General features: G+C 39.8%; 1 protein-coding gene and 1 pseudogene across 1 annotated transcript in view; both read right to left on the bottom strand.

Moving 5' to 3' along the window:
- The window catches only part of JSRP1 (junctional sarcoplasmic reticulum protein 1), a 78842-nt gene extending 55214 nt beyond the window's left edge, over window positions 1-23628 (bottom strand). The window contains exon 1 of the mRNA XM_044671999.1: window positions 23613-23628. The gene's annotated coding sequence lies outside the window, so the exon portion shown is untranslated. The remainder of the gene's footprint in view (window positions 1-23612) is intronic.
- LOC123256783 lies at window positions 10618-24060 on the bottom strand (annotated as a pseudogene).
- Window positions 24061-24066: the final 6 nt, after the last annotated feature.

Raw genomic sequence — 24066 nt, 5'->3', positions numbered from 1 at the left:
CCTATCCACTGGGCCATCCAGCTGCCTCAACACACAAGCTTGTGTTAAATTACTTCAAATTTACTATCTTTATTTGTTTTGCATATACTTTTCTAAGTCCTGGCTATCTCCTTCATTTATTTATTTGTTTATTTATTTATTCATTCATTCATTCATTCACTCATGTATGTTAATAAGAAATTCCCATGTAAGTTTTCTGAAGTTATATGACCCAAATTGTTTGCCTCCCTTCTTCCCTCCCCACTCCGGGAGCTGGCAAGCAATTCAATCTGGGATATACATGTAATGGTTGTCTCCCTAGTAGGATGTCAATTCCTTTTGAGTGAGGATTGTTTCATTCTTTGTACTTGTATCCCTAGTGCCCACTATAGTGCCTGGCTTAATAGATATGAATTAAGTAATTGACTGATCTCCTAATTCCTCATCCATTGCATTTTCTGTTATACTACAGATCAACGAATGTTAAAAATTCAACCAAAATGTATTGAATGAATGAGCAAGGTGTTTATTGTGTTAACTAGGTGCAAGTGCTAATTGGGCAGCTAGGTGGCACAGGGGATAGGGTGGTAGGCCTGTAGTCAGTGTAAGGAATTAAATTTAAGAGTTATTGATTAAAATATGAGAATTCTATATTAATATTGTGGTCACCAATTTAAAGTATTATAGCTCAAGTAAAACTTACTTTTAATAACTTTTATTTACAAAGAGGTGGAAAGAGTGAAAGTAAAGAAATACAAAAAGAGGGTAGAGAAGATGTCTAGTCTATCACATTAAATATTGCTCCAGTGCTTGGCTTAGCCCAGCATCAGAGGACCGGGAGTTCCAACCATATGGCCTCCTCCAAGAAGGGAAGGTCTCTCTGAAACTAATCTCTCTCCAGAAGCCAGGAAAGGAAAGGGGCCAGCTACTTATTCACCCAAGAAACAGTCCAAAAGCCAAGGTCCAAATCCAAAGTCACCTCCAAGAGGCAGGTCACCAGCTGAAGCTCCAAGCTGAAGATTCAAGCCAAAAATTCAAGCCAAAGATCAAGCGGAAGACGACCCCCTAGCCAAAGAAAATCAGATTTTTATAGTCCTTTTTGTCCCTTCCCCTCTTCACAGGGGCCAATCACAGCTTCCAAATTGCCTAGCACTGTCCAGGGGAGCAGTGTCTGTGGGATTCATACCTCTCATGCTCTGAAGGTGTCAACTCTTATCAAAAGGATTCACGAGTTCCTGACTGATTGAGTTTCTGAACTCTTTAAGTGACTTGTAAATTCTCTTACTTGTTGGCTAACAAAGTGTTGAGTAGGATTGTTTTCAGTTTTTGTTTCATTAAATTAAAACAGCTTCTGACACTTAATTGCTATTCAGCTTGTTTTAAGTGACCAAGTTACTTAACCCTGTCTGCCTCAGTTCCCTCCTCCATAAAATGAACTAGAGAAGGAAATGGTAAACCACTCTAGTACCACTGCCAGGAAAACCCCAAAAGGAGTCACAAAGAGTCAGATAGGACTGAAAATGACTGGATAACAACAACTTAGTGCAAAACAGTAGGACACAAATGGGGGAGTAAGACAATCCCTGCCTTTCAGTATTTCAGTTTGTAATAGGGAAGACAACACCACAGGGAAGATTCCAGGTGCCAGTGGGATGGAGAAGTCTTACAGTCCTTAGTGGGGTACTCAAAAGCATGTAGTGATACCTCATATTTTATGCCATTTCCAGTGTTAAAACCATACAGTTTCTGATGTTAAACCATGTGACAGAGCCAAGGACTTGAGCGATAAGAACCTTTCTTTCAGGGTCTTCAGTAGTCCCTCCCTGCAGTTGCAGCTCCCAGCTACTGTGCCAAAACCCTGTGCTTGGATTCTTGGGGAAGACACAAAATTCAGCAAAGCACAATCCTTGCCTAATTTACAAAAAGTCAATTGTAGGCATGGCCCACCTAACATTGATTAGTTATGTGAAAACATGATTCTAGGTGAAAGGAGGGCAGTGCACCGAAAACAGGCAACATGGTAACTCTGAGAACTCCTCAAGTACTAGCCCTCTGTTACGAGCACTTTAATTTACACCTCAGTAATAGCCCAAATGTCAATACTGAGAAGTTTCCAACCTCAAAACTGAAGACTGGTTATAACATAGTCTTCTTGGTTTTAGCAAACAAGACATTGTCCCTAAAGTACCTTGTAACCTTAAAGCATTATATAAATGCTAATTATTATAAAACAACATTAATTGGAGCAATATTCTATTAGGTATGTTTCTCTTTATACAAGTTCACACAAATGTATGTTGTCATAGCACTAAAAAGCATGTTTTAAGCAATTGAGCAGTTTCATATCCCCGCAAATATATGTTGTTATATTATTTTTTTAATAACTAAATAGGAGCCTAGAAAATACAATGGAAATTCCCCAATAGGAAGACACCAAATTGCATAATACAAAAATGCTGTCTATATAGGATCTTCTTCCTCTCGTGTGCTATTCTTGTCCTCCCCTTGGTCCAAGAAATAGAAATACTGTAGTGGGTTTTTTTGCTATCCTTGTCATTCTTTTAAGTGGAGATAGTTATGTATTCACAGATTATTAGGGCTAGAATAACCTTAGAACGTAATCCAAAAAATGTAAATGTTAGAAAGAGACCTTATAAAAGAGAATTTGGAATTCAAGGCCTGGAAGATATCTAGGCACATACAACCAAGCGATGCTCAGGCTGTACAGAACCTTGGATCATCCCATAACTTGAAATGCTCAGTATAATAACGTGAAACCAGAGGATATTTATTCAATGAAATATCTGCTGACCACAAGGCAATTTAGAGATCACTGGTAATTTGGAGAGAGCAGTTTCAATAGAAGACAATTGAGAAGAGTGTGAGGTCAGGCCTGGAGTTGGAAGGACCTGGGTTCAAATTTGATCTCAGATTCTTCCTAGCTGTATGACCCTAGCCCTTGCCCTTCTATTTTACACTTGTTACTAAGACAGAAAGGATTAAAAGAAAAGAATGGGAGAGGAATTTGTGAGTGGAGTGATAACACCTGTGGATGATAGCACACTCCAGGAGATAACTATCTCTGGGTTTAGGGGTCGGGGATAGGTCATTGGACATGAGTAAGTTGAAGAAGTGGGAAGTGAGGTAGATTGAAAGGTTCTCAGGATTCAGGGGGCCTCTGAGATTCATTGATTCCTCAAAGGGCAGTAGAAGTTAACCTGAGTGCTCATATAACATTCAATATCTCCACTTGAGGGCTGGACACATCTTTGATTCTGTCAGAACAGACTCCATTCCTTAGACATCCTGGGATAGGAACTGTTCCATTCCTGAGCTATTCTCTGGGCTCAGTAGGTTTCCTTGGTATTAACTCTAGAGAAGTCCTGCCTTGACCATGACCCAGAGCCTGGGCCCTGTGCCCAGGGCAATCCTTTAGGAGGAGGCAAAGAACCCAGAGAAGTCAACCCCATCATTCTGGGGGTGGCCTTGCTGCTTGATGCCTAATTTATGAACCCTGCCTCTTGGTTCTGCTAGGATGAACTACATAATTGAAGGATCTGTGATTCCACCAATTGTAGGTACTTCCTCTGACAGTGCAGAGCACAGTGACTGTGGCAGCTGGCAGATGGCCTTTGCCAGCCATCCCCAGGCAGCCAAGCTGATGATGGGCCTTTCCCAACCTAGCAAGGCTATGTGGCAGATAGGCAGAAAACCACGGGTCCATCCTCAGCTGGTCAGGACCTGCCAGAGCTTGTGCTCTACTGGAAGAGTCAGTTTTCAAGAACTAGGGTCACCTCCACACAATGAGCAGGAGTTAAGTAAAGGAATTAACTCTCCATTTCCTAGTATTTGATTCTGACCTCATGTAATAATTGCTATTGTAATTTACCTTTATGTAGTACTCTATGTCTTGCCAAAAGCTTTCCTTAGTAATCCTGCGAAGTAGGTATTATCAACTCCATTTTAAAGTTTTAGTGAGAATATTACAAATAATAATAGCTATGGCTTGAGAGCACTTTCAGATATGCAAAACAATTTACATACATGATCTCATTTGAATCTTAAAACAAGTATGTAAGTTCTATAGGTGGCACTATCCCCATTTTGAAGATGAGGAAACTGAGGTTGGTGAGGTTAAGTCAATAATAAGAATAGTTAGCATTTCTATTTCTCTTGCTTGGTCAGACACTTTACAAATATTACCTCATTTGCCCTAGAGGTAGGGGCTATTAATATCCTCATTTTCCACTGGAGGAAACTGAGGCAAAAAGAGATTTTTTTTTTAACTGACTTGTTCAGGGTCACATAGCTAGTAACTGTCTGAGGCTAGATTTGAACTCAGTTCTTCTTGACTCCAAATGGAGCTTTCTGTCCACTATATCATCAAGCTGCCTCTTTGTCCATGACCTCATAGCTTCTAAGTATCATAGGTAGGATTTGAACCCAGGTTTTTGACTAGGATCCTAGCATGATTAATACTATGTGCACCATGCTGATTCTCTTGTACTATTATCTCCATTTTACAGATGAAGAATCTGAAGGTCAGAAAACTTAAATGAAAGCATTGTGTCATGGAAAGAGCAGAAAAAAGTTAGAAGACTTGGGTCCCAAACCAGGTTCCGCTCTTTCCTTCTTGGAGGGGAGGAATCCCCAGTAAAACATGTGAACCCACACACATGGTGATCCTGGATTGAGGAATCTGTTTCCCAAACATGAAGACCCCCATGACTCCTCCTCCTCTATTTCCCTTTGTCTTTCATAGAGAGCTGTGCATTTATAGTACTCTACAAGGGATGGTCTAAAGTTGTTCCACAGAACCAACAGCTACATTGGCTGCTAAACTCCAAGAGATAAATGGTCAAAGGATATAAACAGTTTTCAAGGAAATTACAATCACAGGAAAGATTGCTTCAAATCACCAGTAAAAAAAATGTAAATGAAGACAATTCTGAGGTTTAACTGCATATGTAGCAAATAGACCAAGATAATGCTCAATGCTGAGAGAAGATGGAAAAACTAATATACTTCATATGGAATTCAAATTTGTCCAACTATTCTGGAAATTTATTTAGAATCACGGGAGAAAAGTGACTCAACTTTTTATGCCCTTTAACACAGAAATACAACTATGAAGCATATGCCTCAAGGAACGTAAAGTCCCATATTTGTGGCAACACCTTTTCTATTAAAAAATATCTGTATTAATCTTTTTTTTAATTTTTTAGAAAAATTTGCCATGGTTACATGATTCATGTTCTTACTTTTCCCTTCACCCCTCCCTTAACCCTCCTTCCCCCATAGCCAACACGCATTTCCACTGGTTTTAACATGTGTAACCTATAAAGACCTATTTCCATATTATTGATAGTTGCATTGGTGTGGTCGTTTCGGGTCTACATCCCCAATCATGTCTGCATCAACCCATGTGTTTAAGCAGATGTTTTTCTTCTGTGTTTCCTCTCCTGTAGTTCTCCCTCTGAATGTGGGTAGTGTTCTTTTCCATAAGTCCCTCAGAATTGTCCTGGGTCATTGCACTGCTGCTAGTAGAGAAGTCCATTACATTCGATTTTACCACAGTGTACCAGTTTCTGTGTACAATGTTCTTCTGGCTCTGCTCCTTTCACTCTGCATCAATTCCTGAAGGTCGTTCCAGTTCACATGGAATTCTTCCAGTTTGTTATTCCTTTGAGCACAATAGTATTCCATCACCAGCATATACCACAATTTGTTCAGCCATTCCCTAATAGAAGAACATCCCCTCATTTTCCAGTTTTTTTTTGCTACCACATAAAGCACAGCTATAAATATTTTTGTACGTGTCTTTTTCCCTATGATCTCTTTGGGGTACAAACCCAGCAATGATATGGCTGGATCAAAGGGCAGGCATTCTTTTAGTGCTCTTTGGGCATAATTCCAAATTTCCATCCAGAATGGTTGGATCAGTTCAAAACTCCACCAGCAATGCATTAATGTCCCAATTTTGCCACATCCCTTCCAACATTCATTACTCTCCTCTGCTGTCATTTTAGCCAATCTGCCAAGTATGAGGTGGTACCTCAGAGTTGTTTTGATTTGCATTTCTCTAATTATTAGAGTTTTTAGAACACTTTCTCATGTGCTTATTGATAGTTTTGATTTCTTTATCTGAAAAATGCCTATTCATGTCCCTTGCCCATTTATCAATTGGGGAATGGCTTGATTTTTTTGTACAATTGATTTAGCTCCTTGTATATTTGAGTAATTAGACCTTTGTCAGAATTTTTTGTTATAAAATTTTTTTCCCAATTTGTTGTTTCCCTTCTGATTTTGGTTGCATTGTTTTTGTTTGTGCAAAACCTTTTTAATATAATCAAAATTATTTATTTTACATTTTGTAATTTTTTCTAACTCTTGCTTGGTTTTAAAATCTTTCCTTTCCCAGAGATCTGACGAGTATATTATTCTGTGTTCACTTAATTTATTTACAGTTTCCTTCTTTATATTCAAGTCATTCACCTATTCTGAATTTATCTTGGTGTAGCGTGTGAGATGTTGATCTAAACCTAATCTCTCCCATATTGTTTTCCAATTTTCCCAGCAGTTTTTGTCGAAGTTGATTTTTGTCCCAAAAGTTGGGCTCTTTGGGTTTATCATACACTGTCTTGCTGACATCATTTACCCCAAGTCTATTCCACTGATCCTCCCTTCTGTCTCTTAGCTAGTACTATATTGTTTTGATGACTATTGCTTTATAGTATAGTTTAATATCTGGTACTGCTAGGCCACCTTCCTTCACGTTTTTTTTTTCATTATTTCCCTTGATATTCTTGATCTTCTGTTCTTCCAAATAAACTTTGTTATAGTTTTTTCTAATTCAGTAAAGAAGTTTTTTAGTAGTTTGATAGGTATGGCACTAAATGTTTTTTTATATCACCTTCATTTCTGAACATATACTTCTCCTCCACCCAGTAAGACATCCCTTATAAGATTTTTTAAAAAGAGACGATCAATGTAGTATAACCAACCCAACACACCAACTGTCTCTGCTAGTAGATGTGATATTTCCCTTCCAGATGTCTCCTACCTCTGGAATGAAAGGAAAGAGGCGCCATTTCTCTACTCCTTTCTTGGAAGCTTTAAGGCCATCATGTTCTGGTCTGGTTTTTTTTGTTGTTCATTTTGTTTATATTGTTGTAGTCATTATGTATGTTGTTTTCTTAGTTCTGTGTAGTTCATTCTGTATCAGTTTATAAGTCTTTTCTCATGCTTCTCTGTGTCCTTCACATTTGCTGTGACACAGTAGGATTCCATTACTCTCACCCACCACAATTTGCTCAGCCAATCCCCAATCAATGGTAATATGGTTTGTTTCCCAGTCTTTACTGTCACAAAAAGTGCTGCATTACCCAGAACTGGAAACAGAGTATCCAGATGATCATCAACTGAGAATGGTTTATAAACTGTGGTATATGAACTTAATAGACTAATTGAAAACAGTCATATAGGAAGACATGTGAACTGATGTAAAGAGAACCAGGAAAATAATGTGCACAATGATTACAATGTAATGGTAATGTCAAAACAAAGCATAGAATTAAAAATGAATCTTTTAAGGTATTAAATTTCATTTTATTTTTCCCCAATTACATGGAAAAAGAGTTTCCAACATTTCTCTTCCTCCACCCCAACTCCTCACCCCCTTTTGAGATGGTAGGCAATCTCATAGATTTTACATGTGCAAACACGTAAAACATAAAAATGTGTTGTTTTTTTAATTCTACAGACCACAAGGAACTGGGGAAAAAACAGATGGTTAACCATCAACTGTTCAGTTGTGCTATAAGAAATTGAAAATGAGAAATTCAGAGAAGCATGGAAGAGTTATATGAATTGATGCATAGTGGACAGTATATACAATAACTATGCCAGTGTAAAAAAGAAAAAGAAAAAGAAATGAAAGCTGAATGTCTCAGAGAAGATAAGTACATTTTTCTCCTTTCATTGGAGAGGTGGGGGACTATGTATATAGAATATTGTATACCCTACCTAATATTCTTGAGTCTGCTGGTTTTTCTTAACTGTTGTTTTTGTTATAATGCTTCCATTGCTCACAGAAGGATCCGGGGGTAGGGTAGAGGGACTGCATGATCTAACTGGAAACAGACTATGGTGGAAGGGCAAAAGGTACCAATACAACTTTTTTTTTTTTAATCACTTGAAATATTCCCAAAAGCCTCTTAATTGACCTCCTGGCCTCCAATCTCTTTTTCTCTATATCTATGCTCCACATGGCTGCCAAATTAATACTCTTAAACCCCAGATCTGACCTGTCTCCCCCACTCAAGAAGCTAGTGTTTCCTTCTTATTTCTAAGATAAAATATAAACTTTTCTATTGGGCATGTAGAAACCTCCACAACCTGGCTCCTGTCTGCTTTTTCAGGATTACTTCACATTGCTCCTCTTCACGTACCCCATGTTCCAGCCAAACTGGTTTCTTTGCTGTTCCTTGTATGCAGCACCCCATCTCCTGCTTATATGCCATATGTATCTCCCATATCCTGAATGCCCCTCCTTCTCTGCCTTATATAATCGGTAGCTTCTTTCTTAAGCACTGCCTCCTATCAGAAACCTATCCAGATCCTCCCCAGTTTTTAGGGCTTTGCCCTTCAGAAATCACTTTACATTTGCTTAGTATATATCTTGTATTTATGTATTACACCCTCCCCCAGAAAGTACGTTTCTCCATGTCTGGGACTTTTTGTTTTCATAGTTCCAGAAGCTGGCACAATATATGGGACAGAGTAGGCACTTTATGACTGAATGAATCAAGCTTTTTCTAATAAGTCTAAGGAAGGAAATTGAGTTTTGCTTGGGGTCACATAGATAGGAAGTGTCTGAAGCCAGATTTGAACCCAAGACCTCCTGTCTCTGGGCCTGGGTCTCAATCCACTGAGTCATCTAGCTGAAATATATGAAATATTTCTAAAGCATTTAGCACAGTGCCTGGTACATAGTAGGAGAACTCTATTATTATTATTATCATCATCATAATACCTTTTTGTGTTGTTGTTCAGGCATTTACATCTCTTCATGACCCCATTTTGGAGTTTTCATGGCAAAGATACTGGAGTGGTTTGCTGTTTCCTTCTCCAGTTCATTTTACAGATGTAGAATTGAGGCAAACAGGGTTAAGTGCTTTGCCCATGGGTCACATTGCTAGTAACTGTTTCAGGCTGAATTTGAACTCCAGGGATCTTCCCACTTTCCAAGAAAGGAGGGGCACAGGGCTAGAAAAATGGTTTAGAGAGCTATAAAATGAGTGTCCAACAATTTCAGCCAATTTTCTCTCATTAGTTCAATTGACCTTGTTTCAACGAACCTGTTTGTCAGTGTCCTTTGAACAATGAATGTTGCCTGGGATTTCGAAAGTTAATTCAGATATGGTGCAAAGAGGGCAGAGTACAGCACAACTAGAACTTATTCTTTTGGGTTCTACGGCTCTCACATAGCCCAAGTTCCCATGAATTTTTTGAGTTGCCAGATCACACTGTTGATCTCCATTGAGCTAACAATCCATTAAAACCCCCAGATCCTTCTCATTCAAACTGTGGTCCTCTCATCCTCTTCTTCCTCCTCCTCCTCTCCTCACCCTGAACCTCCACTTTACCTGTAATAGTGATTTTTGGAAAGACTTCCTATCAGTGGCGAATGTCTTCAAGAGTTTCCATTTGCATAAGATAATTACATCAAGCTCTCACTTAAATCCAGGTTCATTCAAATATGGTCTATAACTGCACAGGCAGTCCATGGAGATAGTTTGGGTTTTTTTTTAAACCTTTACCTTCTGTCTTAGAATCAATACTGGGTATTGGTTCCAAGGCAAAAGAACAGTAAGGGCTACACAAATGGGGTTGTGACTTGCCTAGGGTCACTCACCTAGGATGTATTTGAGGCCAGATTTGAACCTAGAACCTCTCTTCTGTAGACTTGGCTCAAGAGATAGTTTTTGATAGTAAATGTGTATATATATACATATACATACAGGAAAAATGCTGCGAATAGAACATGAATTTGATCCATGATAGAATAGGTGATCAGGCACAAATATTAAGTACTTCTAAGAATCCTGAGCTGCTCACTGCTTACAAAAGTCCATCTCACACCAATAATCCTCCAGGAATGTTAAATGGCTACAGAACATGGAACCTCCTGATCTCAGAAGAATTAAAGTTACTGGTGACTCAGTAATAAAAGAAAGGCATCTGGTGGGTGTAATCAGGCTGTAATATACTGTTAATGATAACTTACAAGAAAGAAATTATCTTCAAAGGAAGAATGGAAAGGGAGATGGATTACTCAAGAGGTCAGAGAAATGACCAATGAACAGTCATAAATATTAATGAGATAGTAAAATAACCAAAGGTAGATATTTCACCCATGGGTGCACCTTCTATAGAGGTTTTACCAGAACACATAGATCAAAGCCACAAAGAAAGTTGGAATGGATGGTTACCTGCACTGGTAGAGGAAAATTCCTATACATAAATGAAGATCACAGGTTTATTTACATATTGAGGCCTAATTTACACATTGTGGGCATGCTGTTTCCCCTGGGCAGCAGGCTCTATTTCAATTTTTATTTTTGTATCCTTAGTGTCAATTATAGCACCAGATATACAGTAGGCTAGTTGAATTGAAATGATTCAGTGTTATAGGATTTCGTTTTTTTTTTCCCCTCAACTTTATTTTTCCATTATGCTGATTATCTTTCATGTTGTCTACCCTAGGCAGGTCTGTAGTCTACAACTTCTCAGAATCAGCCACTTTTCTGACTGCTTTCATGAACTCTTCCTGTACTACAAAATTATGACCTGCTCAGATTGCAGACGTCCCTGCTTCAGGGCAAACATTTCTCAGTTTTGCTCTATTTGAGTCATCTGAGGGCTGAGGGCTTCACAATTGCTTTATAATCTATTTCACCGGGTTTTGTGGTAAGACCTGCATGAAATCTTCATTATGGATAATCTTGCTTGTTCATTTGGTAAATCAATTCATATTTTTCTAATTTATATTCCTGAACCAACAAAACAGAACCCAGTGTGCCTAGTCTTCATGTAATCATGCTCATTTTAAATTGGTGTAGAATATTGAATCCATCTATCTGATTCAGGAACTCCATTAGAGTTGTCTGAATTTCTCTAACATCCAAAGTACCACCAGAAAAACAATAGGCACCACCAGCATCTAGTTCATCTGAGACAACGACACACAGCTGATGATCTGATATGCCTGAACATTTCTCTGATCACATGAGCACTTTCACCAGTGCACTCGTCTACAATAGAACTAAATACAACTTTTAACAAATTCCAAACCAGCTAGACAACAACAGTTCTTGCTAAGAGTATTTTTCATGTTCCTGGTAGTTCATCTAGAAAAAAAAAAACTTTTAGAGGTATTATTTCTACAGGCTGGAATAACTCAGGGCTTATAAGGGAGTCAATCCTATTAACTTTCAGTCCTCTAATTTGTTCTGCTAGACCCAATTCCTGAATAAGAAACGTTTCCAGGGGCTTCATGAAACATTTTGTAAGCCACTAGATCAAATTTTGACAAATATCTCGGGAAAGTTAGTGTGGTCACCCCCAGAGCAACATTTGTCCTTGGCTTCAGCTGCTTTGTCTTGGTCCATTTGATGCTTTAATAGTGTTTGTTTTTTCAGTTAATTGTTTAAGCACTTCACCTGCAACCTACTCAGCACTGTAAGGTCTTGGGATCATTTTCAAACTTTGAATTTTGCTTGGCAAATTCTTTCTTTCCTTTCCTTTTTTTTTTTCTAAACTCTTACCTTCTATCTCAGTATCAATTCTAAGACAGAAGAGCAGTAAGGACTAGATAATGAGGTTAAGTGAGCCATGCAAGGAAGTGTCTGAAGCCTAATTTGAACCTAGGAACTCCCATATCTAGATCTGGTGCTCTAACCACTGTGCCATCTAGCTATTCCTTAGCAAATTCTTTCAATTGTTCTCTTAACTCTCTGAGGTGCCCATCCATTTCCTTGTACTGAAACAATTTCTTATGAGAGTCCTTTTGGTCAGTCATGAGGAGAAGACACTGTTCACAGAGGATGCTGGAATGACCATGGTTGCCAGTGGGAAGACTATGACAGGATTTCCTCAGAGCCAGAGATCACTTGTAATTGGAGAGCTCAGGGAATGGTTCATGAACTGATCACCGAAGCATGCCATGGAAGAGGCACTCCAGGGAAGGGAACAAAATAAAAGTGCAGAGATGAAAAAGCCAGAAGACCATTTTGGCTCAATTGGAAAACAGCTGGAATTTTTAAAGAGGCCAGATAATGAAGGACCTTGAACTCCAGGCTATGGAGGTTGCATCTCTCATGGAATCATTGAAAACTTTTGAACAGGGGAGGGACGTGATCAAAACAGTCTCTGAGGAAGATTTCTCTGGGACTGTGCACTGAATGAATTAAAGCAGGAGAATCTGGTGACAGAGTCCAAGTGTGAGAAGAGTCAATGATTGATGCCACCGAGGTTTCAAGTCTTGGTAACAGAGACAACAGTCCTGTCATTATTTACAAATCAAATCATAAGCTTTTTCAAAGATTTAAAATCTGAAAGGGTTTCCAACATTGTATTTTCAAAACAGACCAAAGCCAAACTCCTGACTTGGACTATCTCTTTTAAAATTATTAATTTTCAGGGAACTTTGTACTATATTTAATGTCATTTAATATATACAAATCTAAAGTGTTCTTCCGGAATACCACAAAGGGCAATGATAAAAGATCAAAATCAAACCTCAGAGATCAGAAGAGGGTTAAATAGACATCAGAACAGGTTTGCTTACAACTAAGATAAGGCAAAGCAAGGTTGAAAAGACCACCTATAAGGGATGTTCAAGGAGAGACAACCTTCCACACAGCTTTTTTCCTTCCTTCTCCAATGAGTTTAATACCTTGTTCACAATCTTTCTGCCTTCATAATAGGGACCTGAACATACATACTGATTCCTCCTCAAATACCCTAATGTCCTGGTTCCTCAGTCTACTCACTTCCCATGACCTAGTTCTCCAATCCATCTCTGCTACACTTAGAGATGATCACATGCTTGCCATTCTCCACAAGTGTTCCACATCTATGCTCATGAATTCTGAAATCCCTTTAACTGATCATGACCTTTCATCATTCTATCTTTCCTAAAGCCTTATGACCTTAACCCTGTTCAGTTTTTCCAAGGCCGCTAAAAACACTGCAACCTTTTTGTTCAGAGCTCTTTCTTCTCCCTCCTCCTCATCTCATATCATTCAGACATATTCTTCTACTATCTCCTCCTTCACTCCAGTTTCAGATAAAGCAGTAGCCCTTGAGTGCTTTGCCAAAGTAAACTCCTCTACTTGCACCCTTAATTACATCCCCCAAACCTCCAGAAAATTGTTCTCATTATCATCCCTATTCTCTCACTTATCTACAACCTCTATCTCCCGGTTCTTTCCTTGCTGCCAAATAGCCCCCGTGCTCAAAAGCTCTACTTGTTCCATCCATCCCTATTAGCTGTTGCCTTTTATCTCTCCTCCCTTTCCTGCCTAAACTCTTTGAGACGGACATTTACAATTGTTACCTCCCCTTCCTCTGTCCTAAATTATTTGCAATTTGTCTTTCAATCTTACACAACTGAAACTGCCCTCTCTACAATGACCACTGGTCTCTTAATGATTAAATCTGCTGTCTTTTTCTCAATCCTGATCTTCCTTAACTTCTCCACAGCAGTGTCAATTATTTCTCTTCTCCTGGATACCTTCCCCTCTCTAAGGCTTTGTGACTCTGTTCTCGCTCTCAGTCTCCTTTGCTTCTTCTCCATGTCATGCCAAGGCTGTTCTGCAAGGCCCTGTCCTTGGCTCCCTTTTCTTTTTACTCACTACTATTCACCTTGATCTCATTAGCTCTTGTGGATTCAATGTAGATAGAAATATAGATATGCAAACACGTGCATATACCTATGTCACACAATATATACACATATATATGTAATTATACATCTGTATGTCTACATATGTCTAGTCCTACTTTCTCCAAGTGTAGTCTAACATCTCCAATTACTCCTTGAACATTTCAAACCAGATGTCCCATAGGCTTCTTAAATTCATCATGTCTAAAAAGAACTGATTATTTTTTCCCAAAACCCTGGCTCCTTCTCAACTTTGCTTTTCCTGATGAGGGAGGGCACTGACATCCTCCCAGTCACTCAGACCATGACCTCAGTGTCTTCAATGAATTCTCACTAATGTTTACCCAACATAGTTAATCCACTGCCAGAGCTTTTCATGAAGGGCCCTGAATGCCAAAAGAGGATCTTATTTCTAATTCTAGAGGTGATAGGGAATCAGGAGAATTTCCCAAGTAGGAGGCGGGAGTATAGGTTTGGGAAACATGGTTAGAACTGCTCTTTAGGAAGACCTCTTTGACAGTTGAGTCTGTATATTTTATCCAATATATACAAATCAAAATTAAAGAAAACATTAACAAATATACTTGGTAAAACTAGTTGGCAATTTGGTGAGAAAGGGATTTAGACCCACCTCTTACACCACATACCCAAATGAATGCCAGCTTAACAAATTAAAAAAAGGAACTATAAAAAAGTTGAAAATATAATGAAGTATTTATCTCAGTTGTGCAAAGGAGAAAGATTTTTCCTAACTTAACAAAGAGAAGCAATTAGAGGCAAAAATAAACATGTTTACATTAAAACAAAACATTTCTGAATAATAAAAATGACATAATTAAAAGAAAAATAACAGATTAGGAGAAGATATTTGCAACAATATGACAGTTTAAAACATTTTTTTAAAGGAACTGTTAAAAGTCACAGTGGTAACTCCCAAGTTTTAAATGGATTAAGTGGTCAAAGAACATGAACAGAGAATTAAAATACAAGTTGTTAGTACTCACTTAAAAAAATGCTAAGCCTGACTAATAATTATAGAGATGCAAATTAAAACAGCTTTGAGGTACTACCTTACCTGGTAAAAATAATTAAAAGCAATAAAATGCAATACTGAAAAGAGCTGTGGAGGAGCAGCTGAATGAGAAAGAAAAAAAATGAAAGGTTCTTAATTGAGATTTAGAAAAAGAATGATTATCCAGGATAATTCCATAAGTCTTAGTGTAGTTTTAAGTGTTAATAATCTGCACTAAAACTTTGAGGATGCCCTGTATCCTATGTATTTAAATGAATTAAATTGAATTTTTACTAAGCAAATTTAGCTGGATATACTGATGTTCAATATGAAATTTTCAACAAAACATTTAAGAAAAATTCCATGTCCATCAGAGGTATCACACTTACAACTAGCAAAATTCCAGAATATGACAAGATTAAAATGTAATTGGGTCCTAGGTTCAAATCCGGCCTCAGACACTTCCCAGCTGTGTGACCCTGGGCAAGTCACTTGACCCCCATTGCCTACCCTTACCACTCTTCCACCTATAAGTCAATACACAGAAGTTAAGGGTTTAAAATAAAAAAAAAAATAAAATGTAAATGGGAAATGTTTAACAAAATAAATAAAAATACAATCCAACATAGGTAATGCTAATTTGTAGTTTTCTAAATGAAGATGCAGATTAAAGCAATAAGTTTGACTCCATTGCTCTACATCACTACTGTTAAATGGTCATTCAGTATCTTCCTAAAGACTCTGGATGGCGGCAGCTAGATGGATTGAGAGCCAGGTCTAAAGACTAGAGGTCCTGCATTCAAATCTGGCCTCAGACACTTCCTAGCTATGTGACCCTGGGCAAGTCATTTAATCCCCATTGCCTAGCCCTAACTTGCTCTTCTGCCATAAAGCCAATTGATTCTAGGATGGAAAGGGTTTTAAAAAAAAAAACCAGTGAGGTTTTCTCCAGTGAGGGAGAATCCACCACTTCCCAAGGTGGTTCATTTCGTTTTAGGTAACTCTAACCTTTAAGCTTTTCAATACATTTTAAATCTGCAACTTTCACCTTTTGCCTGCCCTCTAGGGCTAAACAGATCAAGATATCCCTCTTTTGCCCCTTCATTTAAAGTGTAAAAGTTAAATTTAGTGATTGGGTTTAAATTATATGAAATAATGTGGTTGCCAAAGTTATTATATCTCAAGTCAGAAGTTTATTTACAAAATACAGGGGAAACAATAAAATAGAGAAATGTGAGAGATGTTAGAGAAAATACCCATACTAGTCCTCAGCCAGGAGGGCCGGTAGAAAGTAACTACAAGGCCTCCTCCAAGACGGAAGTTAGTCTCTTAGGAAACTAGGAAGGAGTCAGCCCTTTTCACTGACCCAAGGAAGTAGTCCAGGAGTCAGAATCTAAGTTGAAGCCACAATCTGATCCAAGCTGCAGTTTCCAGTGAAGTTCCTTGAAGACTATCTCCAGGAGACACTCTCCACAAGATTCAACTTCACCAGACTGCCCTAAGCCCAAGGATTTCATGGCATTTATGGTGGTTTCCTGTCCCTGCTCCTTTTCACAAAGGCCAATCACAGTTTCCAAATTGTCCAGCACTGCCCAGGGGCAGTGTCTGTGGGATTGACTTGTCACCTCTAAAGGTGTTAACTTTCATCCTAGGATTCACACGTTTCTGAGTGTGTGAACTCTTAAAAGAATTCTAAAGTTTCTGGCTGTTTGAGTTAGAAAAAGAATGGAGCTCTCCAAGTTTCTTGCTGGCTTCTCACCTAGCACTAAGCAGGGTGTGAATTCACTAAGAGGTCTTCTAGCTCCTCCACCTACTTCAAGCTTGTATTGATTCAATCAAAAGGTAGACAAAGGAGAGTTAATCCTGCCCTCACAATCTAGTGAGTTATTAACCAAAGTTTTAACTCCATAGGCAAAGAGAATAAAGGATTCCCTTTTCACAATTGTAAACTCAGAATAGACAAAGAGAACCAAGAATTTCCTTTCACAGATACTTGAAGGAAAATAAGGCCTAAAGAAGGTAAGGGTTTGCCTAAGGATCACATAGCTAGTTTAAAGTGTATAAATCATTGAACTCAGGTCTCTCTTGATTACAATATGATTGATTGTAATTGATTACACTGTCATCTAGCTGCCTAAGCACATTTTTCCATTTCTGTCTCTTCCTGTGCTTTTAACAAAGTTAGAAAGGCAACTAGAGCTGTAACATCACTGATCTACACAGGAAACTCCCAGGGGAGGAAACTCCTAGTACAGGTCTGACCCTTTTCTGAAACTCAGTCTTAGCTGCCAGAGTAAAGGTTTAATAATTTTGTTTGCTGAACTGGATTGCTTGTTAAGAATATAGCATTTCGCTGTTGATAAAATGTTTTTCCTTACCTACACAAAACCTTTGGGAATGAGCAGTATATTATCATCCCTCTTTTTACAAATGAGGACACGGAGATTCAAAGAACTGAGATGATTTGCCCTAGGTTTCCTAAGCACCTTACCAAGTAAGCAAGCTGATACTCAAACACTTCTGTTCAAGGCTGCCCCTATTTACTCTCTAAAACAAAAGGTCTTCCCTTCCTCACAAAATAAGGAAGTCCCTTCTCTCTTTCTCTCACTTGTTCTTGGCATGTCGTTTTCACAAACTGAATCTTTTACATTTTCTTTTGGCAGAAGAATGGGTAAATGTATTCCATATTAGCACAAGTTTAAAATTCAGGCTGAGATAAGACAAAAAGCTAGGCACATCTTTATTTTGCTGGAGCCTTCACTCATCCCAGAATTTCTACAAAAGAGGTCAGGCAGTAGTTCTGTATAACAAATGTCTCACAGCTCTTGCCTTTGACAAACAAAAGTGAACGTCTCCATCCCTGTTTCATAGGTAGAGAAACAGAGAACAAAGGAGTCTTTCTTGTAGGCAGGATGAATGGAGCTGGTAAAGAATTATTTCTTATCTTCTGTTATGGGTCCTGGAGCATGCTTCAAATTGTCAACAATCATGTTGCAATCTTTCTAGACTGTTTTTCTTTTTGCATATGTTATAAAACCAACAAGAAGTGTCTGACTTTGCCACAGACCTGCTTAGGTCAAATCCTGCTCACTGTATACAAAGTCCCCCACAATGATGCCTTTTTCTCACTCTAACATACAAGGCCCATAAATCAGGTGCCATCCTGGTCCCTGGATACCAGTGTTATCTCAATTCATTTCCACTGTATTTGTAGTTGATTTTTGCAGCCAGAGGACTGGCCATTTCATAGTTTAAACACAAACAAAAACACCAGAAAACAAGCAATTGAAATGTACACACCGCTGAGAGATGTTCAACTAATTAAACTTGAAAAAGCAATATTTCCTTGGGTTTTGGTGAAATGCCTATTAGCCAGGTGATTAGGTTAAGCTGGAAGGAGCCAGTTTCTGAATATCAGATAGACCAGCCTTTTTTTTTTTTTTTTTTTTTTTTTTAAAGAGATCTGCCACAGTCCAAAGAACACAACTGGTCATTTAGGGGGGCTGAGTTACAATACTGAATTTCTAGACCTCTTGGCTTTGTAAATCCAAATTTTTCTTGTACTTGAAAATTTTTGCTGTCTCTAAAATTTAACATGCAAATAGCGTACACATCATATATATGCATGTTTATAGCCTAGTTGAAGAAAAATGGATTTTTCTAGGATTGTCTAAATACTCTTTAGTAAGATAAAACATTGCATCTGTGTTTAAGGATTTCTCGAACCTTCCCTTGCCCCAGAAATCTTTTCTTTCTGGCTGACCCTATAGTGAAGTCATAATGCTGAGCCTGTAACATCACAACCATTTCCATGGTAGCAGACTCGTGTTAGAAACACTGCATGACCCGGACTTCTCTACAGGAGCAAGTTGGAGGTGGTTGGGTTTTTGAGGCAAGAAAGTTTTTTTTAAATCAAGCACAGGACAGGAAATCTTGTGTTAAGTCTATTCTGTGACAATTTTCTATGACCTCAGGCAGCTAGGCAGCACAGTGGTTACGACACGACACTTACTAGATGGGTGATCCTGGGCGAGTCACTTAACCCTCATTGCCTTAATTTCCTCCTCTGTCAAATGAGCGGAAGAAGAAAATGGCAAACCACTGCAGTATCTTTGCCAAGAAAACCCTAAACGAGGTCAGGAAGAGTAAGATATGACTTAACCTCAGTGGTGCCATTTTCCCTTCTTCTGTGACAATGCCACCATCTACTTTTCAAGAGCTATGATGATTTGTATTTTTATAACTAGAAGACTAAAAGTATTTTGTAAATATAAATGTCTGTTTATATGTTCCTACTCAGAGTAGGAGCAGCTTTAAAATTTCCACAAAGATTCCTGACAAGGGACTAGTCCTGCTATTTCTTTTTGTTGTTTTAATTTTACCTTTTTATGCAGATGATCTTTCTGTTTAATAAAAATAAAATCAGAAGTCTGAATTTTTCAGCTTTTTTCCTGTCTTTTATTTAGTACTCATTCATCTAAATTGGATTGACAGTTATTTAAATATACTTCTAATCCAAACCATACTAATTCACTTTCAAAGAAGCTATGCCTCTGGGTGACTCAGTGGATTGAGAGCCAGACCTAGAGAAGGGAGGTCCTAGGTTCAAATCTGGCCTCACTTTCTAGCTGTGTGACCCTGGGCAAGTCACTTGACCCCCATTGCCTACCCTTACCACTCTTCTGCCTTGGAGCCAATGCACAGTATTGACTCCAAGATGGAAGGTAAGAGTTTAAAAAAAAAAAAGAAGCTATGCCTCCTTGGCACAAATAATTGGGGATTTGGCAGTTAGCTAGTTAATCTGGTATTTGTGTATGTGTGTCTAGAGAGAGATAGAGACAGACAAGAGATCACATTTATAGATCTGGGAAAGTAAGACTCAATATGATTTTTTTTTTTTTGCCCTAAATTTTATTCTCCAAAACAAGGTGGCATTTTTGGTCCTTCATTCTCAAAGAAGTCCAATGACATCATGAGGGTGATGTCCTGACTTGTGAGTGAATTGGATTTCAGGGAGGCAGAATTGCACAAAGTTATCAACCTTATTCTTCCAATCATTGAATTACGGCATCCTCAAAAATCTAGGTCCAACATTAAAAAGATATTTCAAGGTTTCAGACAAACTCCTAGGATTCCAGGCTGGAAATCAGGTTGTGATCTAAGTTTCAGTTGTCCTGGGGACTTGAAGTATCATCTCTAACTGTTTCAAAACAAAGATGATGGCACTGACTGTGCTTTGAGGAGAAAACTAGACAGGAAAAGTAATATTTTCTGGGCATCTTTTATTTAATAATTTCAAAAGACAAGCTTAGCAAACAAGTATTTCCATCTTTGTTTTTTTGTTTTTTTTCCAGTGGGTGAAAATGAAAATACTGAAAGGGTGTACATTTGAAGAGAAAGCAGCACAGGGGAGGTCAGAGCCACCCCCCAAGTCTCTTTAGGAATTTCTTTCTGTAAAGGTACCAGGGACCTTTTCTTTTAATGTCTGATTTTGTGGGTTGAATGCTCTTCAAAGCACTAGGAGCCGCTCTCCTGGCTCCTTGCACAAGAATTTTCCTGACTCCCATGGCACATGGCCTGGAGTTTCTTCATATAGAACCAGCTCTGGCTTCTCTGAAAGCTATTTCAGCTCCACTATTTTCCACTAAGTATCTACTTAATTTTCTCTCTTAAAATTACTTAGAATCGAAGGCTGTATTACTAACTCTTGGACACATTCCATCCAATAAAGAATGACATCTTTCCAGCTCTAAAAAAAGTTATAAATCGGGGAAGAGCCATGGAGATCACCTACATGATCCTGGGCAGCTCACTTCCCTCTCTGAGTCTCCATGTTCTCAAATTTAAAATGTGGGGCTTGGATGAGATGACTTGTAAGGGCCTCTTCTAATTCGAAACATATAACTTAATAGTAGAGCTTGCTATCAAATGCAATGAAGCAAGAGAGCACTACAGGAAGAGTATTTTGATCTATTCTTTTGTGCTTTTGAGATTCAGAAACACAAGTACTCATATGTTTAGGGAAACAGCTGCAGCATGGGGGAATGCAGACCTGATCTGGACTCTGAGAATCTGGACTTAACTTTTCATTTCTGTCACAATGAGCAAGTTGCTTCACCTGAGGCTCAGTTTCCTCATCTGTAAATTACCTAAACTAACCACTTTCACAAGTCTCTTGCAATAAAATCCTCTATAAATATCATTATTCAATAGCAGTGAAATCCTATCTTCCTTTAGGGAGGTCATTTCCTTACAGGAAAAGGCTTCTTTTCTCCTTTAATGCTGTCAGTTCATTCATTATTGGAAGCACTGTCTTCTAGCACCTCCCATAAGCAAGAAATTGGGCATACAAAGAAATAGAAGACAGCCTCTGCTTTCAATGAATCAGCAAGCATTTATGAAGTTAAGCCTCTGCTATGTGCTGCAGCGGTTAAGGAGAGACTAAGGATTCTGAGACAAAGGTGAGGAAGACTACATTCCAGGGTGATAGTCCTCAGGTCCATGGAGACAGGCTGGGTAAAGGCAGGAAATGAATGTACAACAGAAGATCCAGTCTGAAGGGACTCAGAGGGTCTCTGAAGGGGTAACAGGGAGGAAGCAGTTAGAAAGGAAGGCCCCCTGAGCAAAGTTATGGCCTATGCCTTCTTTACTCAGCCTTTACTGGGACTTTTTCCTCCTTAGAGCCTAGCCATTTTAGAGCCAGCAAAGGAAAATTGAGGATTTGGTCAGAGATCAGCAAGGTCTCTCCTTTGCTTGGAGTATAAAAAAAGTGGATTGGGACCTATAATAGAAACTATTATCAAGTTGAGGACTTTGAACTATATACAGCAGCCAGTGAGCACTGACAAGTTTTTCTTGGGATTTTGAACTAGAAACACCCTTAGAAAGCATCTGGCCCCTACCCAGCACCACTCTTCTTCATTTTACACATGAAGGCACTGAAACCAAAAGAGATTTAACCAATTTGCCCATAAAGAGCAAATATTTATGCAACTGGGTGGCACAGTGCTGGACCTGTAGTCAGGAAAGCATGAGTTAAAATCCTGCCCTTGGACACTTGACTGTATGACCCTGGGCAAGTCACTTCACCCCTGCCTCAGTTTCCTTATCTGTAAAATGGGGATAATAATAGCACCAATTTCACAGGGTTGTTGTGAGGATCAAATGAGACCATATTTGTAAAATGCTCTAGAGAGCCAGTTATTAGTATTCTCATGCCAAAGCTAGGATTCAACTTTCAAATCCTTTAAGGCTCAATTTCGTGCTTTTGATTTTATACCTTAAGATGCCACTTTATGACTAGGAAGACGGGGCCAGGTACATTGTTGTTTGGATGCTTTCATGCTCTCTTAGGAACGGATCATAATTGCACAGGTACAGATTCCAACCCCTCCTACTGGATCACTTGCTCATCCAACACCATTCTAGTTTGATTTTCCAGAAATTTTCCATAGAGCATCCACCTAGAGAATTGGTTCCTTCCATATAACAACAATACTTTACATTTGCAAAGGGTTTGATATACATTCTTTAAGGCCTCCAGGGAACTCCCTCCTCCAAGAGAGACACCGATGTTATCGCCATTTTATGACCCTGGAAACTGTATTTCTGAGTGGTAAAATACTAGCCCTGTCTTGGTTAAGCTACTGGGGGCAAGATTCAAATCCACCTTTTTTTGAACTCTTCTCATTACACCCTGCTGCCTGCCTCACAAATCTATTTCCTATCAGACCAGAGTGTGGACTGTACAATAATATATGTATTCATACATATACACACACATGCACACAAACGCTTCAGGGGAGGGGGCGAAAGGCATGCTGGTTCCCATGGAGGACAAGTTTTGCTCTTAGCATTTAACTAGCAGCTTGGGACCAAACCATTTAAAACTCTCGGGGCCCTAAGGCAATCTTCTAAGACCAATCAGGCCGAGAAGGTGATAACCCAGACTGGTAGGGGGTTCCCTAGACTAATGAAACCATCCTATGCAATACAAGAGGAGTCCACTTTGGTGTCAAGAGGACCGGGGTTCAAGTCCAGCCTCGGGCACTTAAGAGTGGTGTGATCCTAGGCTAATCACAACATTTCAATGCCCAGCAAGCAATCTAACAACGTTATGAATAAGATGCCCACCGGGATTGGTGGAAGGACTAAACACACCGGAGGTTCCCTCCAGCTGAAGAAAATATAGACGACAGCCGCAAACAGAACATGCCCACTCCTTCCAAGAGCTTGCTAAGTGCGGGCACCACCAAGACAAATGCAAGAAAAACAGTTCCTTGCCCTCGAGGAACTTACATTCCACCCATAACAACCACGTGAAATCTGCGCAAGTATTTTTTCCCAGCCCGAGGCCTCAGTTTCCCTATCTGTAAAATAGGGGGATGGGTCCCTCAGGCTCTAAAACCGAGATCCTAACGACCCAGAAGCCCACTTCTGGGGCATTTAAAGACTTTTAAAGCGTTTTCCCAACAAACACCTTGAGTGATAGGCTGATGAGAGGACAGTTCTTTAGCAAGGGGAAAACTGAGGCTCGGAGAGAGGGTCTATGGCAGAGCGGAAGAGGACCTCAGAGGCCTCCTCAGATGGGGGATACGACCCCAAGAAAGCCCGGCCTGGTCCCCTCCCCCCACCCGCGTAACCGACGGGGCCCGCGGCGGCGCGCGCACTCACCAGCCTCCCTCCCGGGAGCAGGGGGAGGAGCGAAAAGAGGCTCGCGCTCGGGAGCGCGCGACGCGCTCGCAACGGCCGGGCCCACCCTCCCAGCCTCTTCTCAGACTCGCCTCCCCGCAGGGTGCGCGCCGGCTCGCGCAGGGGAGAAGGCGGGGCCGGGCGGGGCAAAGGAGCGACCAGGCCCAACCAATCGCCACCCTGGCTCTCCCCGCCCCTTCTCTCTTCTCCTTCCACCAATAGGGTGCGGAGGACAGTTACGTGTTTACCTTCCCTCCCCCTCCTGCCTTCCCCCCACGCCGTCTCGGCGCACTCTCCAGTCGGAGGCGCGCGCCCCGGCCCCCGCCCCCTCCCTTCCCCTCCCCCTCCCCTCCCCGTTCCCCGCGGCGTGGGCGTGGCCCCCCAGGCGCTTGGAGAGCCTATAAAAGGCGGGCGGCGGCGGCGGCGCCATTTTGCG

This window comes from Gracilinanus agilis, chromosome 1 (assembly GCF_016433145.1).
Source record: "Gracilinanus agilis isolate LMUSP501 chromosome 1, AgileGrace, whole genome shotgun sequence".
NCBI lineage: Eukaryota > Metazoa > Chordata > Mammalia > Didelphimorphia > Didelphidae > Gracilinanus > Gracilinanus agilis.
Note: the sequence above shows the minus strand (reverse complement) of the source record. Positions and strands in the feature narration are given on the sequence as shown.